We start from the raw sequence: 6,890 nt of genomic DNA, 5'->3' as shown, positions 1-6,890 counted from the left end.
TAACCACTGAGAAACACTGGCCAGGGCAAAATCTCCAGTTCATATAGAGCTGTCTGCTAAACAGTTCATCCTGGATGTTTTTAAGTACTTAGTAAGTGTAAGAGCTTTTCATTCTCTCTCTGCACCCTCCATCCTCTCAAGGTCCTGATTTCAGTTAATGGTCATATACATACAACTATTGTCCACTATGAAATATACACACAAGTATAGACATTTTAAAAGGCAATTAAAGATTATCCTCCATCCCTGGGCACACCACTTTTTGAAGACTACTAGACTAGAAGATAAACCAGTCTCCTTAACACTGGCTTTCAAGGCCCTGCAAAATCTATTAATGGCCCACATCTTAAACTTACTGGGACATTTTGCTTGTTATTCCAGGGCAGTGGTTCTCAACCTTCCTAATGCCGCAACCCTTTAATACAGTTCCTCATGTTGTGGTGACCCCCAACCATAAAATTATTTTCGTTGCTACTTCATAACTGTAATTTTGCTACTGTTATGAATAGTAATGTAAATATCTGTGTTATCCGATGGTCTTAGGCGACCCTGATAGCGGTCACGACCCACAGGTTGAGAACCGTTGCTGTAGAGCCTAAGACCATCGGAAAACACAGATATTTACATTACGATTCATAACAGTAGCAAAATTACAGTTATGAAGTAGCAACGAAAATAATTTTATGGTTGGGGGGTCACCACAACATGAGGAACTGTATAAAAAGGGTAGAGGCATTAGAAAGGTTCAGAACCACTGCTCCAAGGCATGCTCTAGCTGGGATCTCCTCTGGAAACACAGCTCATCCTTCTCAACAGGGAGCTGCCTATTATCATGGAAAGATTAACAACCTTGTTGCAGAAACCAGAGCCAGAAACCATAGCTGGCCCTTTGAAGACCCCCAGCCTTTGCATACCCACAGGCCATTACAAATCTCCAGCCTCATTACCTGTAAACTGCCCTTTTGGCATACCCTTTTTGTCTATTTCCCCATGTACCTGGTAATCTTTGTCCTACCCAATATAAGCAGCTGGCTTGTGGTGGAGGGCAGAGCACATTTTTGTGGATGACCTGCTGCTCTCCCATATTGCCCGCAGTACTGGAATAACTGCTCATAAAGGATTCAACCCTGTCTCTGCTTAATTGGCTCAAGTAGTGACAGGCAGCACAAACCCATTGATTGTCCGTTTACAAGAACTCAGGACAAGCAAGATAGTTGAAGATGTGACTAGGACACAGCTTTCAAGTTTAAATGTCTTCAGGGCCCAGGGAAACAGTTTGAGTAAGGAGCGGTGGGAGCAACAATGTGAATGCTCAGCCTAAAGGTATTCAAATATTTTTTAGAAGATCATCTCAGCAAATCAAAGCTGGTGGGAGCCTCTGTAGTCTCTGGATAACATTCTGTCTTGCTCAGGGCTCTTCCTACCATATGTTTGCTTGGGATTGTGTTTGTGGAAAAGACAGCTATAGGGAAATACCTGCTGTAAAAATTACGTTGCCTTTTATGTTGGTGCTAAATTGCATACTTGTTATTGTCAAGTCCTTTTGGTTTATGTGTATGATGGGATAATAGGCCCTTTGGAGCTTGAATATTCTTACTTACAGTCTTTTAAAATATACTCTTAGTATTGACATAGAGGATACCTAACTGAATTTATAGCATACACGACTTAATTAACAAAAGTAAGCTTAAAAATAGAAAGGCACCCAAAAAGATGTAAAAGTTCAGGTACTAGTGTTTTCTTATTTGTTGTTTATTTTTGTTTTTTTAAGCTTTATTGAGATATAATTGAAATATAGCATCATGTAAGTTGAAGGTGCACAATGTAAGTTGATACATTTATATATTGCAATATGATTAGCACTGTAGCATTAGCTAACTCCTCCATCACATCACATAATTACCATTTCTTTTTCTGTGCCAAGAACATTTAAGATCTACTCTATTAGCAACTTTCAAGTATATAATACAATACTGTTAACTACAATCACAATGCTGTGCATTACATCCCCCAAATTTATTCCCCTTCTAACTGGAAGTTTGTATACTTCGACCATTTCCCCATTTTTGCCTTTTGATTCCACATAGAAGTGATATCATACAGTTTTGTCTTGCTGTCTGACTTATTTTACTTAGCATAATGCCCTCAAGGTCCATGCATGTTGTCACAAATGGCAAGATTTCCTTCTTTCTCACAGTTGAATAATAGGCTGTTGTATATATACTAGTATAGATACTATGTCTTCTTTCCCCATTCATTAATTGATGACATCTAATATTTTTATACGCATCTAAGAATGAATGAAGAGCCATGCAGATGCTTACTCAGAGAAAATGTATTCTTACTTTACATAGAATTTGAATGGCTTAGTGACCTAGCTTCCTAGTCTGTAGAATATAAGCTCCATGTAAAGAGACGATGGAATAGGGGTGGATCCTGCTAAAGGCAGGCTAGGCAAAGAAGGTATTGTTACAATAGTTTGATAGTAAGGGGTAAAAGTATTAAGGAGGGGGAAAAAGACCAAAACAAAAAACAGTAGTGTGTGGCCAGGGAGTGCAATGGCAAATAATTTCCTGAGAGGATATCACTGACTTGCCAGGAATAACTCTGTGTCATCACACACAAGAACATTTTACCAGCACTATCTGCAAAAGAAGTCAGAAAATTCATTTGATGATATTCAAAATTGTTCACTTTAAAACATTTTAACAAAGTGAAAAGTTTCTGTTTCTTGGAAAACCCATTTAGAGGCACAGAAACCTTGTTCCTTGTCTCCCTTATAAAAGGTTAATGCCTAACAGTCTTTGCTTTGCCATAAACCATGCCATCAGTTGTATATTAGAAAAATAACTTTCATACACAGTGTCACACAGTCAGTGTCACAACTGTTAGTAAAATCCCTTGCTCTCTTCATTTGGTGAAGTACTTTGAGACCATTGACTATTTGTTGGTAAAGCAGAATCTGCTGACATGTTTCCACAGGGGTAACTTATTTGGAGCTTTCTTAAGTCCTGTCGCAAAGACAAAGCAGGGTTTCAGACACAGCAAAAGTGAAATTCTGATATTTTCAGGGCTGCTTCTGTTTTTATTGTTTAAATGTTCTCCATTTCATTTTACTGAATTCCTGAGCCATGTTGCTAAAACAACAGGTTTCTGGAACAAAATACCTCAAGCTGACTCTTGGCTTTCTTGCCAGAGGCTGGTATGGGAGACACCTCTTAAAACGCCAAACACAGCAGTATCTTGAGCTTTTAAAACAGCAGAGTTCAAATGATTTGTTAGCATAGAACGTGGTGGACTGTGACCAATTTTGATGTATATTGCTTTGTTTTGCTTTAAAACACCTCATTTTGTTTGATGAGAGAGAAAAAAGAATGTAGTTCTTACAGTTTTCCTGGTTAAAATAATAGAATCTAAGTGTTGGAAGCAAAGGCCATTTTCTCCAATCTTCTATCTTAATTTAGATTGTTGTTTCCCTGTAATGACTCAATTGGCACACTCATCACCTAACAAAAAGCATGCTACGCATGCTACATTTGCAAAAGTCTATGAACAGTCCGCCTGCCAGGACCCACAGAAAAGCATGCAGTTAACTGGCAATGTAGCAACAGCAGGTGCTGAAAGCCGAGATTTGGACACTTAGTTGGACACTCCCTGTCACCACCTTTGGGAAAGAGAATGAATCAGGAGTTTACCTGTTGAAAAAGCTTAAGTTGAAACATAAATAAATATTTACATTTACTCATCACACTGATACATATTTAACCAGGAGTTTCATTCAGAGAGAAACCTGTGAACTGTAAGGTATTACATTTACATCCTCATGAGTTCAGCTCCAAACTCATTCTATTATCCTGTATATCTATCTCCAAAGCAGGGAACAGAAGACATGAGAGCAGTTTTCTTCGGCCTCAGCCAAGCATATTCTCTGCTGTCACCGAATGAAGGCAGACTTCATGGCTATGGAAAGGATGAGAGGTAATATGACCAAAACAAAAGAGAGTTTATAGCATAATGTGCACCAGACAGGGTTATACAGAAATTGTAGAAAGAACCCTTTATGTTTTCAAAGTTTTCTAAGGGCTAAAAACCACTGCAATAATTCATTCAGTTATATTCCTTTAACTCTAAGGCAAAATTAACTGACTCATTTAGGGGAAATATATGTGTTTTATTTAGAATCTGGTAATCAGAGACCTAGAGTTTGTTTAAACAGCTTGGAGTTTTTAGCCAAGGAGAATGTGGTATTAACTATGTTGCTTATTTATCTGAGAATGATTTCATAGCCTGAATGCATACTAGTGTTTCCTGATATATCATTATTCCTATAGGGCAAACCAAAGGTGGGAAGTGGGAAAGGATTTCAATGCCTCATAACAGGTACTAATCAATTAAAAACAGTGCAAGAAAAAGATGGAGCAAATAAATAGTACCTTCAGCTCTAACCGGTTTGGCTCAGTGGATAGAGCGTTGGCCTGCAGACTCAGGGGTCCCAGGTTCGATTCTGGTCAAGGGCATGTACCTTGGTTGCGGGCACATACCCAATAGGGAGTGTGCAGGAGGCAGCTGATCAATGTCTCTCTCTCTCATTGATGTTTCTGGCTCTCTATCCCTCTCCTTTCCTCTCTGTAAAAAAAATTATTAAAATATATTTAAAAAAATAGTACCTTCACCATCTAGTCTTTTAATCACTTTCAGCCATTTAGGGAAAATACATTCTTTTTTTCCCTTTAGTTGAAGTTTTTACAAGGGCAACATATATCCATAAAACTATATAAATCTTAAGTGTGCATATTATTCATTTATCACAAAGTCAACACATCACCCAAATAAGGAAACAAAATTACCACATCCCAGAAATCTCCCATGATTCCTTTATAGTCACTACTTTCACCATCCTCTCCAAAGGTAACCTCTCTGATAACTTCTAAAATAATAGATTAGTTTTGCCTATTTTAAAATGATTCTCTTAGAATCATATAACATGTAGTATTTTGTATATTGTTTTATTTAAAATTATGTTTGTGAGGTTCATCTCTATTGTAGATAGTAGAAGTCTGTTCATTTTCATTACTTTTACATTGTATGAGCATACCACAATTTTCCAGCTTTTGACAATTACAAATAATGATGCTATGAATATCCTATATAATAAAGGCTAATATGCAAATTGTACCTATGGGTGGGAGTTCAACCAACCGGGAGTTAGACATGCGCTGACCAACAGGGGACAGTGCAGAACATGGCAGGCATCGGCGATGCGGCACTGGTAGCTGGCAGCAGTGGAGGCCCTGCTGGCTCCACTGGGCCCCGACGAAAGTGGGGGAGGATGGTGGAGCAGGTGGGCGGGTGGCACCAGGCCAAGGCAGATGCAAAGGGAGGCCCCAGCCAGCAGCGGCAGCCGCTAGGGACTCTACCCGTGCATGAATTTCATGCACTGGGCCTCTAGTTCTTATATATGACTTTGGTTCACATGTATTCACGTTTCTATTGAGGGTGGAATTTCTGGGTTATTGAGTATGCCTAAGTTCAGTTTTGGTAGATGTTGACAGTTTTCTAAGTGGTTGTACCAATTTACACCCTCTTCAACAGTATTATGAATCCTACTTGTTCCACAGTCTTAATAAGACTGATGCTATGATTTGTTTTTTTCATGTTAGCAATTCTGGTGGTTGCATAGATATCTCTCTGTAGTTTTAATTTGCTTTTCTCCAATGACTAATGAGGCTGAGACTTTTATCATATGTTTGTTGGCCATTTGAATTACTACCGCTTTTTTTTTAAGTTCTTGTTCAAATATCTTTTCCATTTTTCTACTGGGTTGCTGTCTGTCTTTTTCTTATTGAATTATAGGAGTTCTTTAAATATTCTAGATAATAAGTCATTTATCCAATATATGTATTGCAAATATTTCCTCCTAGTCTGTGGCTTTTCTTTTTGGGATAAAAAAGGATTTCTTAAAAATTATTTTTCCTTGGGAAATTTCAATCATATACAAAAGTAGAGACATTACTATAATGAATCCCCATGTACCCAACTTCAATAATTATCAACTCATGGCCAATCATGTTTCAGTTATGGCCCCACTAAAAATCACCCTCTTTCATCACCCTTATCTGTCATTATGTTTCCATTGGCAATCCTTTAAGCCTTTATTACTTCATTCAACATTCCTTTGTTTATTCTTTATATATTTACTAGAGGCCCTATGCACAGATTCGTGCACTGGCGGGGTCCCTCGACCTGGCCTGCGAACATCCTCCGAGGGGTCCCGGATTGTGAGAGGGTGCAGGCCAGGCTGAGAGACCCCACCGGAGCACAATTAGGGCTCGGGAGGGACTGCCTGATTGGCCGGACCCCAGCAGCAAGCTAACCTACTGGTCAGAGCATTTGCCCCCTGGTGGTCAGTGCATCAGTGCATGTCATAGCGACTGGTCGAACAGTCAAATGGTTGGAGGGACAATTAGCATATTAGGCATATATACACACACACACACACACACACACACACACACACACACACACACACACATATATATATACTAGTGACCTGGTGCACGAAATTTGTGCGGTGGGGGGGGTCCCTCAGCCTGGCCTGCACCCTCTCCAATCTGGGACCCCTCGGGGGATGTCTGACTGCTGGACATCCCTCTCATAATCCGGGACTGCTGGCTCCTAACGGCTCACCTGCCTGCCTGCTTGATCGCCCCTAACCACTCGGCATGCCAGCCTGCTCGCCCCCAACTGCCCCCTCCCTGCCAACCTGCTCGCACCCAACTGCCCCCACCTGCTGGCCTGCTCGCCTCCAACTACCCCCCCTTGCCGGCCTGCTTACCCCCAACTGCCCCCCACTGCCAGCCTGCTCACCCCCAACTGCCCTCCCCTCCTGG

The sequence above is a fragment of the Cnephaeus nilssonii genome, assembly GCF_951640355.1.
Source record: "Cnephaeus nilssonii genome assembly, chromosome: 15".
Classification (NCBI taxonomy): domain Eukaryota; kingdom Metazoa; phylum Chordata; class Mammalia; order Chiroptera; family Vespertilionidae; genus Cnephaeus; species Cnephaeus nilssonii.
The sequence above is the reverse complement of the archived record's forward strand: the minus strand, read 5'-3'. Positions refer to the sequence as shown.